Raw genomic sequence first — 13,626 nt, 5'->3', positions numbered from 1 at the left:
ATTTATTGGGTATAAGGATGGTTTAAAGGGTTATAAGCTTTGGAACCCAGTAACAAGGAAGGTTGTGTACAACCAAGATGTGGTGTTCAGAGAGGTGAAAGATGTTATTAAATATGAAGTCCAACCAAAGGAACCTGAGAAGATAGAGTTTGAGCTAAAGGAGGAAGAATCAGACTCTACAGCAAAGGAGGAATCAAAAGATGAAGAGCCACAAACTCCGGCTGTGAGAAGATGAGTTCAAAAAAGAAGGCAGCCAAAAAGGTATAGTCCATCTGCTTTCTGTTCAAATTTTTCTTTGTATGTTATTGATGATGATCCTAGAACTGTGAAGGAACCAGTGGATTTAGAGGATGGAAAACTCTGGAAAGAGGCCATGGTTGATGAAATGGCATCTTTGCACAAAAATGAGGCTTGGGATCTGGTGGAGTTGCCGACTGGAAGGAAACCCATTGGTAGCAAATGGGTGTTCAAGAAGAAGACAAATGTAGAAGGAAAGGTGGAGAAATACAAAGTTTGGTTGGCAGCAAAAGGTTATTCCCAGGTGCTGGGAATTGATTTTGGTGATATTTTTTCTCCTGTTGCCAAGGTAGCTTCTATTAGATTGCTATTATCTGTTGCTACTGCTTTTGATTATGAGGTAGAACAGATGGATGTGAAGACAACATTTCTTCACGGGGATCTAGAAGAGGAGATCTACAAGAAGCAACCTGAAGGTTTTGCGATGAAGGGTAAGAATGAACTAGTATGCAAGTTAAAGAAGGCTCTGTATGGGTTAAAACAGTCACCAAGGATGTCATATCAGAAATTTGATACATTTATATAGGGACTTGGCTTCACTAGAAGCAAAGCAGATCACTATTTGTATTTTAAATTAATTGGTGACCATGTTATTTATTTGGTCTTGTATGTAGATGATATGTTGCTGGTTGGAAATGACAAATAAATTATCCAGGATTTGAAGACCCATTTGTCCTCCAAATTCGACATGAAAGATCTTGGTGCTGCAAACTATATTTTGGGCATGGAAATTAAAAGAGATCAGACAAAGAGGAAGCTTTGGTTAAACCAGAGGAAGTATGTCAAGACAATATTGGAGAGGCTTAGTATGCAAGATAGTAAATGGTGAAGGTTCCTATTCTTGTAGGTGTGAGGTTATCTGCTGAAAAATGTCCCAAGACACACAAAGAGGAAGAGGACATGTCCCATGTTCCATATGCAAGTGTAGTCAGTAGCCTAATGTATGCAACGATCTATACTAGACCAGAGATTGCACATGCAATGGGAGTATTGAGCAGGTTTATGTCAAAACCAAGGAAGGAGCATTGGACAACACTGAAGCGGGTTTTTAGGTATTTGTGTGGCACTAGTGATTATGGTTTGTGCTACCAAGGAAGACCAGGATTGGACAGAGTGTTGGATATTCATGGCTTTGTTGATGCAGACTGGGCTGGAGATCTGGATTAGAGAAGATCTACAAGTGGGTATGTGTTTAACCTATTTGGAGGTGTAGTTAGTTGGATGAGTAAGAAACAATCTGTAGTGGCACTATCAACTACAGAGGCAGAATACATGGCAGCCACTCATGCAAGCAAGGAAGCAGTTTGGCTGGAGAGATTGTGTTCAAGTATGGGGTTAGTACAGGAAGCTATAAGGATAGATTGTGATAGCCAAAATGCAATTTTCTTGGCAAAGAACCCTGCATATCATTCAAAGACAAAGCACATTGATGTTCAATATCACTTTGTGAGGGATATGATAGAAGACAAAAAGGTGTTGCTAGTAAAGGTGGACACTTTGAAGAATACTGCAGCTGCATTGAAAAAATCTGTGAGCTCTAAGAAGTTCTCCTGGTGTAGAGAAACAATGGGCATTGCAGGGCTGGGTAAATGACTAAGCTCTCTTGTGGCCCCCTTTGGAAAACAACAAGTGGGAGAATGTTGGGTTGTGTTATATTCTTTCCACGACTAGCCCACGTAGTTAATCGGGGGGTTAGAGGGGGGTCACAGGGGGTTTGAGGGGTACCCTTAACCCCACTCTATGGGGTCCAGGGCAGCACCCCAAAAAATTCTGGTTTTGGGCCATATGTTAGGTTGGGTGGACCTACCTATGGTTTTGTGCATGATTTTCGCACATGGTTTAGGATTTGATGGTTTTGGGTCCATGGTTTTGGACGCATTGTTTTTTCGGTCCATGGTATTGGATGCTTTGGCATGTATAAATATGTATTGTAACATTGAAAGGAATATAATGAAAAATCAAGCTGGAAGTCCCGGTTTTCGGATCCAGGGGAAAATCTTTGTGTATATGTGTTTTATGTGTTATGCTCTCGCATTGTTTATTTTATGTGTTTTAAAATTTGTATGTAGGTAATTTCTGTACGGGGTTAAAACCTACCGAAACTATAATATTAAACACAATCATACATACCTATAGGTTTTAACCCCGTACAAAAATTACCTGCATATAGATTCTAAAACATAGAAAATAAACAATGCGAGAGCATAACACATAAAACACATATACATAGATATTTTCCCTTGGATCCCAAAACTGGGAGTACCGGTTTGATTTTTCATTATTTTCATTTCAATGTTACAATACATATTTATACATGCCGAAGCATCCAAAAACATGGTCCGAAAAACCATCGTATCCAAAACCATAGACCGAAAACCATCGCGTCCAAAACCCCCTGTTAACTACAAGGAAAGAATATAACAAAACCCAACATTCTCCCACTTGTTGTTTTCTTTCCACAGGGGGCCACAAGAGAGCTTAGTCATTTATCTAGCCCTACAATTCCCATTGTTTCTCTACACCAAGAGAACTTCTCAGAGCTCACAGATTTTGTCAATGCATCTGCAGTATTCTTCAAAGTGTCCACCTTTACCAACAACACCTTTTTGTCTTCTATCATATCTCTCACAAAGTGATACTGAACATCAATGTGCTTTGTCTTTGAATGATATGCAGGGTTATTTGCCAAGAAAATTGCACTTTGGATGTCACAGTCTATCCTTATAGCTCACTGTACTAACCCCATACTTGAACACAATCTCTACAACCAAACTGCTTCCTTGCTTGCATGAGTGGCTGCCATGTATTATGCCTCTGTAGTTGATAGTGCCACTAAAGATTGTTTCTTACTCATCCAACTGACTGCACCTCCAAATAGGTTAAACACATACCCACTTGTAGATCTTTTCTGATCCAGATCTCCAGCCCAGTCTGCATCAACAAAGCCACGAATATCCAACATTCTATCCAATTCTAGTCTTCCTTGGTAGCACAAACCATAATCACTAGTGCCATGCAAATACCTGAAAACATGCTTCACTGCTATCCAATGCTCCTTCCCTGGTTTTGACATAAACCTGCTCAATACTCCCACTGCATGTACAATGTCCGGTCTAGTATAGACCATTGCATACATTAGGCTACAAACTGCACTTGCATATGGAACATGGGACATGTTCTCTTCCTCTTCTTGTGTCCTAGGACACTGTTAAGCAGATAACCTCACACCTACAGGAATAGGAACCTTCGCCGGTTTACTATCCTGCATATTAAACCTCTGTAGTATTGTCTCGACATACTTCCTCTGGTTTAACCAGAGCTTCCTCTTTGGCCGATCTCTTTTAATTTCCATGCCCAAAATATAGTTTGCAGCACCAAGATCTTTCATGTCGAATTTGGAGGACAATTGGGTCTTCAAATCTTGGATAATTTCTTTGTCATTTCCAACCAGCAACATATCATCCACATACAAGACCAAATAAATAACACGGTCACCAATTAATTTAAAATACACACAGTGATCTGCTTTGCTTCTGGTGAAGCCAAGTCCCTGTATAAATGTATCAAATTTCTAATACCACATCCTTGGTGATTGTTTTAACCCATACAAAAACTTCTTTAACTTGCATACCAGTCCCTTCACTGCAAAGCCTTTAGGTTGCTTCATGTAGATTTCCTCTTCCAGATCCCCATGAAGAAATGTTGTCTTCAAATCCATCTGTTCTACCTCAAAATCAAAAGCAACAACAACAAATAAAAATAATCTAATAGAAGTTACCTTGGCAACAGGAGAAAAAATATCACCAAAACCAATTCCCGGAACCTGGGAATAACCTTTTGATACTAACCAAGCTTTGTATTTCTCCACCTTTCCTTTTGCATTTGTCTTCTTCTTGAACAACCATTTGCTACCAATGGGTTTCCTTCCAGCTAGCAACTCCACCAGATCCCAAGCCTCATTTTTGTGCAAAGATGCCATTTCATCAACCATGGCCTCTTTCCAGAGTTTTCCATCCTTTGAATCTACTACTTCCTTCATAGTTCTGGGATCATCGTCAGTAATAGATAAAGCAAAATTTTAACAGAAAGCAGATGGACTATACCTTTTTGGTTGCCTTCTTTCTCGAGCTGATCTTCTCACACTTGGAGTTTGTGGCTCTTCATCTTCTGATTCCTCCTCTGCTGTAGAGTCTGATTCTTCCTCCTTTATCTCAAACTCTATCTTCTCAGGTTCCTTTGGTTGGACTTCATGTTTAATAACATTTTTCACCTCTATGAACATCACATCTCGATTTTACACAACCTTCCTTGATACTGGGTTCCAAAGCTTATAACCCTTTAAACCATCCTTATACCCACAAAAGATGCATTTTTCAGATTTACTCTCCAAATTGGTTCATTTTTCCTTTGGAACATGTACATATACATCACATCCAAATACCCTCAAATGTGAAAGAGAGGGTTTCTTACCAGTCCATACCTCTTGTGGAGTTTTATCCTCCAACACTGAGGAAGGTGATTTGTTGACCAGGTAACATGGTGTCTCCATCGCCTTTGCTTAAAATTCATGTCCTAACTCGGCACCACTAAGCATGTTTCTTGCCCTTTCCATCAACATCTTGTTCATTCTTTCTGCAACTCCATTTTGCTGAGGTGTATATGGAGTAGTCTTATGTCGTGCTATACCACACTTCTTACAAAATTCTTCAAATTTGTTACCGCAAAACTCTCCACCGTTATCTGTTCTCAACACCTTTATCTTCTTCTCTATCTGGTTTTCCACCAGAGCCTTGAATTCTCTAAACCTGTCAAAGACTTTAGATTTCTTCTTAAGGAAATATATCCATGAATTCCTTGAGAAGTCATCTATAAATGATACATAGTACACAGACTTACCCAGTGATGGAACCTTCACAGGTCCAAACACATCACTGTGAACAAGCTCTAATATTTGTTTCGCCCTCTTACCACCTAAGGGGAAGCTCACCCGATTTTGCTTCCCATATACACATTTTTCACAGAAATCAAAATCCAGAGAGCTATTACTCATACCTTCTACCATACCTTTACCATGAAGTATTCGAAGGCCCTTCTCTCCAATATGTCCAAGCCTTTGATGCCACAGCATGGTCTTCTCTCCAGAGACCACTAGATTTTCTTCTCCACTTTCAGGAACCACAGAACTGTTGCACCCATCAAGAACAATGCTACCTTGCAACTTGTACAGAGTTCCAATCTAAACTCCCCGCATCAATACCAGTGCTCCACGAACCATCTTGTAGGTATCCTTCTTGAACACTGTTTTTACACCTGCATCATCCAACATGCTTATAGAAATCAGATTTCTAGCCGATGCAGGAATATGCAGAACACCCGGAAGTGTTCTAACCCTTCCACCTTGCAACTTCAACTTTACTTTTCCGCGACCAAAGATTCTAGCCTTCACGACCAATGATTCTAGCCTTCCTATCATCCCCTAAGAAGACATCACCACCATCGTATTTCCCATACTCGCAGAACCACTCTCTATGGGGAGTGAAGTGAAAAGATGCACCTGAGTCAATCAACCATGCCTTATGATCTACATGTGTACTTGAAGAAGCCAAGTACACATCCCCACCTTCATTTGAGGTGGTTTTCGCCTCTACAGAAGGAGCATCATCAGATCCTTTTCCTTTGTCAGGAGCTTCAGATTTACAGTCCCTTTTGTAGTGCCCTTCCTTTTCGCATTTCCAGCAAACCACCTTTACAAGTTTTCCTGGAGATTTAGATCTCCCACTTGATCACTTATTTTTGTTTATGTTCTGGGACCATCCTCGTACAGACAAGGCATCACCATTCTGGCTCTCCATATTTTTCCGTCTCATCTCCTCCGTCAGCAAGGATGAGACTATTTCATCAAAATGTAAGGCAGTTGCATTGCTACCTATTGCAATAACCAGACTATCCCACGAATCTGGTAGAGAACACAACAAACTGATGCACTTATCTTCATCTGAAATTTTAATATCAACAGATGCTAACTAACTTACCACAGTATTAAATGCATTCATATGCTCTGTCACCGAGTCTCCATCTTTCATCCTCAGGTTATACAGCTTTTTCCGCAAGAACAGTTTATTCACCAGAGACTTAGATTTGTACAAGGTCCCTAACTTGTCCCACAAAGCCTTCGCTGTAGCTTCCCCTAATCCATTCAGCAATATTGAATCTGAGACACACAATCGTATTGTGCTCTTTGCCTTCCGATCCAACTTCTTCCATTCTTCATCGGACACTCCCATTGGTTTATTACCTAGATCTACTGCGATCCACTGATCTTTATCCACCAAAAGATCCTCCATCTTGAGTTTCCACAAATTAAAACTCTGACCATTAAATTTCTCGATCTCTATCTTTCCACTGCTCGTCATCTTCTTTCACCACCATAATCGATCTCGCAGATCTCCCACTGAACGGGGTCTACCACAGGCCCGAGCGAAACCCCTTAGCAACAAAGGTGTCCCCTTGAAGCCAAAACAACTCTGATACTAAATGTAGGTTTTAGCCCCATACAGAAATTACCCGCATACGAATTCTAAAACACAGAAAATAAACAATGCGAGAGAATAACACATAAAACACATATACATAGATATTTTCCCCTGGATCCCGAAACCGAGACTACCATCTTGATTTTTCATTATTGTCCTTTCAATGTTACAATACATATTTATACATGCCAAAGCATCCAATACCATCGACCGAAAAACCATTGCATCCAAAAAACATGTGCGAAAATCATGCACAAAACCATAGGTGGGTCCGCCCATCCTAACTTAGGTTCCAAAACCAAAATTTTCCGGGGCACTGCCCCGGACCCCATTAAGTGGGGTGATGGGTACCCCTAAAAAGCCCTTGTTAACTACGTGGAAAGAATATAACACAACCCAACAATACCTTATTTTATCTTTAGGTAATCAAGCCTTCTTCCAGCAGCTTCCTTGATTGAGAAGATCTTTAATCCCTTGATATGATTTATGTCATCATATCATCATCTCATGGATTGCATAAGTAGGAGTTCTTGTTGAAACACTTGTTTTCTCTCTAGATTAGTGAATCCTATGATGAGGATTCCATCAGAGAATTTTGAGGATCTTGTATATCCCTAGCTGGAATATGTTTCCTTTTCTTGACTTGGTGTATGATGAGCCTTGTCTTTAGATGACTATTTCCTTTCCTTCAATGTCCATTGAGGTTCTGAAGAGCTATATCCTACATGTTTGTTTGCCATGGATTTTTTCCTTTATGATTCGCATGGTGATGTCACGAGCCCTTGTTTCTAATGCTTCCATGATGAAATGATGCATCATATTATCATTGTCATATATTATAATACAAGATTATGATAGGACCCTCTTGTGTGGGATACTACCCCAATCATAGAGATGTGTTACTCCCTCTTTCCTTGGCCATTTTCTTTAGCTTCCTCAATATATCCAGTGATATGAGCTTCCATAATTTTAGCTATATGTATTTTGTCTTGTTGAGGGCCAAAATTACCTTTTCTTTTTGCACATGATTTAGTCCTTTACCCCTCAATATTTTTTCTATCAACTTGTCTTTCTCTATTTAGCATAGATAACGTAAGTTGTCGAATGAGGTAACCTTCTTATCCCATGGATATTTGTTATGTTGATTATCTGTTAGTGCATTATAGATCAATGATGTTTATCTTCCTTCCTAGATATTTTAGACGAGATCTTATGAAGGTATCCTACATCCTTTGATGCCCTGTACTTTTATGTAGATCAGATTTCATGAAATCTTCTTCATTTCACCTTGAGATACTAAGTTTAACATATACATCTTTGAGATGTCTCCTTTCTTGGTAGGTTTACTTGACTTCTATTATCTATGAGGATTATGACAATCCTCCTTATTCCATGCAAGGACCTTTGGTGACCCATCCAACCTATAGATCTCCCTGAAATCATGAAGTCATTTAACCAAACTTGATTATAAAAATGAAAGATACTTTCTTGGCAAGTGAAGATGAACTCTTCCACTTTGTTACTTTGATGATGGTTGAAATAGATGCATTGATGCTTCCTCTGAATGAGATCCTTGATGTAATGGTATGAAGCTTTATTTATTTCCTTAAAGTTATTTGACTTATACATCAAATTGTTAATGAACTTGACATGGCACTGTCTTGCTATCACATGAGTGGATTATGGAACCTTGTAGTATGTAGTATTGTGTAGAACCATAGAGTCTTGATGTTGCTTGCCATGATGATAATTTTATAGTAGAGACCCATCAACGAACACCTTCATTATATATTGACATCAATGTGGTATGACATAGACAAATACTATGAGAAGAATTGAAACTGTTGCCATGAACCTGAGATCTGAGTACTTGTGATCTAAGATCAAAACTTCATCATTTGACTAAGATTACATAATCCTATTAGGACACCGAGATCTTAATAGCATAGCACCAAGACTGTGGGTAGTATAGACTATTGAAGGTTGTCTCATTGATTATATAGACAAAAATATTTTGTTATTTCAGACTATTGTCATATATTGATCTTTCAATTCCTTCAACTTGCTTTGATGCCCTTCTTGAATACTGGTCCTTGTATGTCTCCTTTTCTTGCCTTCCTTTGACTTCATCGCCTTAGCTCTTGTTGTAGCATTTTTGGGTTTTGATAAGCTAGAATAAAATAATCAAAAAATAAAAAATATTTTGAAAAAATGTTAAGTTAGGATATGAACATAACAATAGTGAATAAAATGTTTTTAAAAAAATATATCTTAATGATGATGTCTATATCAAAGAAAGTGTTACGGTAGATGCTCTAAAAAATCAAGGCAAAAAGAAAATGTTAGGTTAGAAAGAAAAGAAAACAAATAAACTCTGAAAGTGAGCAAGTTTAAATGCCACTACTATGTTTCTACAAAATAATGGTTGTGTGCAACTTGTCTTAAATGCCACAACCCATGACAGTCAAATAGTTTAATCTTGACTGCTTCATGCTTTAAATTTGATGTTATAGTTAGAGAATAAAGATCTAGCCAAACTATTTAATCTTGGCAGATCAGTAGTTAGGTAGAGAATAATAAGGTGCTCATCAGTTTAATCTAAGCCCTTGGATATTATAAGGTTAGAATTAGATAGTTTTCTTTTGTAAAATAAAAAGAAAGGAAAAGGGTTTGCTAGCTTAAATGCACCCATTAAGTGAAGAAAAAATTGATAGGATAAGAAAAGGGTAAGTAGAAGAAGGTTGCAGAAGTTTGATTATTGATTGGACAAAATGTACATTTATCATGCTTTACCATATGCTTCTATGTCCATGAGGCAATTACACAAAGAAGATGAAGGTCTACAAGGTCAATTAATTAACTTCCCATTCATCTCCATTCATCCTTATATTCACTAATTTCCCCTTCCCACCTTCATACATTCATATTCATTCATTTTCCATAAAAACCCCTTTTCCTAAGGTCAAAACCCTTTTTGCCTAGGAAAAGTGAAAAACCCATGTTAAATCCCCTTTTACACGAAAAACCCACAAAATTTGTTTAGCCTAAGTATATATATATATATATATATATATATATATATATATATATATATATATATGAAGGAAAATAACTTATTAAAAAACTTTATATTTAGTGTATTTCCCTTTTCCGCCTATATTTCCCCTTTTCACGTCTATTTCCCCTTTTCCGCTCATACTTCATTTTAACATTAACTTAACATATTAAACCCTTAAAGGTTCCCTTTCCCGTATATATTAACTCCCTTTATTAAAATACCCCGTAACCCTTATTTTTATTATGAAAACTATGTATTAAATAAAATTTCGCATTGGCGAATCGCAAGCTTCTCAACTTGCATGTACACCCTCTGCCATTACGATATGAGATGCGCGATGGACCCAGACCCAACGCAGATATATATATATATATATATATATATATATATATATATATATATATATATATATATATATATATCTCATATGTCATGCCATATCACATTTGCCTCCATCGCAAGTCCCGGTTAATATCATTACCGTCTGCCATTGTGATCCCCAATTGCGATGGGAACCCGGACCCAACGCAAATATATTTCATGTTTTATTTCCATATCGTGTCCGGCCCTTATTGCATTCCTTTGCGATGGGCCATACTTCACTAAACTCCGATTGCGATATGCAATATGAACCTAGACCCGATATTATTTATCTACCCGCATTAATATTATTTCAAGTTTGCCATATGTGTTTTGCGAAGGATTTATTTGTTAAATTTTTTTTTATGATTTAAACAAAGAATCGACCTAAACCTTTGTTTAACCATAAAAACACCACTAATCTCAGTTTAATCCATAATAAAGCCATTGCCGCCATATTTAATCATTTGGCCCCTTTATACTGCTCTTTCACTCCACCATTGTCTGATCTAATGCATTCAAATCCAATGGCCTACAGCGAGTTCAGGTTGGCTCTCTGTACAGGCATTACCCACCCGAAAAAGTGGTATTGCTATGACCTCCCCTTGCTACGTGTCAAGCTCCACGACAAAAGCGGTGCGATGAAAACCAAAACTACTTATCGCATAATGACAAAATAGCCACTATTCACTTTGCCCAATATTTCAAAAAGAAATTTGTTTCTTCGTTTAAACGCAAAATTACTATTTTTCCTTTGTTTTTCCAGTTTTCACAATAAACCCTCCATAAGACTCTGCGACCAAAATAGCCATTGTTTTACCTTCCGATACGCTCTGGACCTTCCAATATCCTCTCAAGCTCAATAAAGCCATTGATGTCCTCCTCTGTCACCTATGATTTCTTAATAGTTTCTGTGTTTTGCCAGTAAAAACCCTTGTTGCAAGCTTACAAAGAAAAATCCTGCATATAGTTTGAAGACAAATCTAAAAAGGATTTACTATTGAAAAACATTGTAAAAACCCGAAATGCACAGTAAAGGTAAAAAGAACATAGTATAGGCTACTAAGCAAGGTCAAAGATATTTACAGAGTTTAAAGAGTATCAGATGAAAATCAAATGAAGGAGTCAACCAGTGCAAAGGATTCAAACAATCTAGTAGCTTAAAGGGAAAAATATCAGACAACAAAGCCAGTACAACTTGAATAAAAGGGGATAGCAAGAATCAGTTCAATAGTTGCCCCTATCTTCTTGTATGAAGATCTTTTCCTTTCCTAGAATAAATCTCAATCAGTTTTAGGATATTTTTAATTTCATTATTGTATAAATAACTCTCTTCTTGAGTTATTAATGGTTCGAAGTTCAAGATTCATTGTTCATTACTTGTTAAGTCTTGAATATTAATTCTACTTTGAACCTGGAAGCCACCTTTGAAGGAAGCTTTTGTAGGCACTTGATGTACTCAGTCTTTCTGGAACCTTAATACAAAGGAGAGGATTCTGAATTTGGTTTTACACAGTTTGTGTTATCCTATAAGTTTTTCTAATTATCAATCATTATGTTTTTCTTCATATGCTTATGACTTATAGAGAAATCTAGGTAGGAATAATTGTGTCTCAATTTATTCCTATAAGCTCCTGAAGTGATCATCTATTAAGAGAATGGATTAATGAACTGTATGTTTAGCTAATCCCCTCTAATCAATAAATCATGAGCATCTTATGTAAGCTTAAGTATACTGCCTTGAACCTTTGGAACGTACGTTTATAAGGTTTCCCTACTTATGATTGTTTTGTTTTACAGTCTGGAAGCTATGATAATCATATTATTTTCTGTCTTCTTCTCACCACTATTTTTTATCTATATCACTGTGTAAAGATTTATAGAAGCCCTTTGCTGAGATATTAATATAACCCAAAGGATTAAGTATTTCAATTATACATCTGTCTTCATTCATTGGTCTTCCAAAAACTAAAACCAAAAACCCCAAAACAATTATTGTAGATGCTCTGGCATTGGTAGCTAACCTACTACTATCTGAGAGGTACAACATCAGACTGGCACTGCTATCGGGGATTCAAATTTCTTTTAAGTTTCCCTTGGGACAATGATATTCATTCATTCTTTTCCTTTAAATGTGAGTAAAGGTTTAAAAAGGTTAAAATCATTCACCTAGGTGACTCCACACTCCCAAGCTAGCACCTTTTAAACATACCAGATCTAGTTCAGAAGCTGACATAGTTAGTCCTCTGTCAGATCCTAAAAGGCTTCTGAGAAAAGGCAGTTATAAAAGGGGACACCAACCATCTTCTTCTTCTTCTTCAGTCCTATAGTCTGAAGAATTAGGATCATTTGACCGCTATAGTAATATCACATCTGATCCTGATTGCTCCCATTTATCACCTAGGGTTGTTGAACTTCTAGATAAAGGAGTTGATTTTAAGTTAGGATACCTTATTCATTCATTAGAATCTCATCCAATACCCACACTACCACTAGGATCACCTAAAACTAAATCTGATTTGGGTGTTAATCTACCAGAATATAAACCTACAAATTTCATATTCCCTACCACCTATCATTTTCCTTCCATTTTTTACCGACCTGAAGCTTCTTCTTCTTAAAAACTTGAGGGGACCTTCTCTATATATTACAATCCTCTCTTTGAAACAAAATAAGGTATTCCTTTATAGGTACCAAAGTTAGTTCTTAAGACTCCTTTGAAGTCTTTCAGGAGATCTCCTTCTTTACCCCAACTAGTTCATCAACCTTTGAACCACCATCTTCTTCCTTTACTTCTTCTTCATCCTCTACATCCACACAAACACCTCATACTCCACCTAGACAGCCTCATATACCTTAAGCACCTCATACACCACTTGCTGTCATGGCTTTCCAACCTATTGTATAGGCTAGATATGTTACCTTAGTCTTACCTATTAACCTTGATGCATTCCCAACTGGATACTTAAAATACCTTCCCAAGTAAAATGGAGAAACTGGTCCCTCAGCTGAGGACCATCTTCAAGCTTTCCTAGACTTTGCAGACAACATGAATATTGAACAAGAAATTTTTTATATGAGATTGTTTGTACAGTCACTTGAATGAAACGTGAGGATTTGGTTTAGACAGTTACTAGCAGCTGCCATTAGAAATTGGGAAGAGCTTACAAACATATTTAAAAATAAATGGGGTGTGAAAAAGGATCCTCTTTACTTCCTCACAGCATTTGAAGAGCTTAAAAGGAACTTTGGTGAACCAGTATTAGATTTTATCAAAAGATTCAATAAACTCTATCACAAAATGCCTGCTGATTGTAAGCCCCCTATAGCAGCAGCTAACTCTATATTTTCTAAAGCTTTTGATGATGAATTTGATGT

This window comes from Pinus tabuliformis, chromosome 1_1 (genome assembly GCF_031772625.1).
Source record: "Pinus tabuliformis cultivar Carrire ecotype Pingquan chromosome 1_1, CPIR1, whole genome shotgun sequence".
Lineage (NCBI taxonomy): Eukaryota > Viridiplantae > Streptophyta > Pinopsida > Pinales > Pinaceae > Pinus > Pinus tabuliformis.
This window is presented reverse-complemented; position numbering follows the sequence as displayed.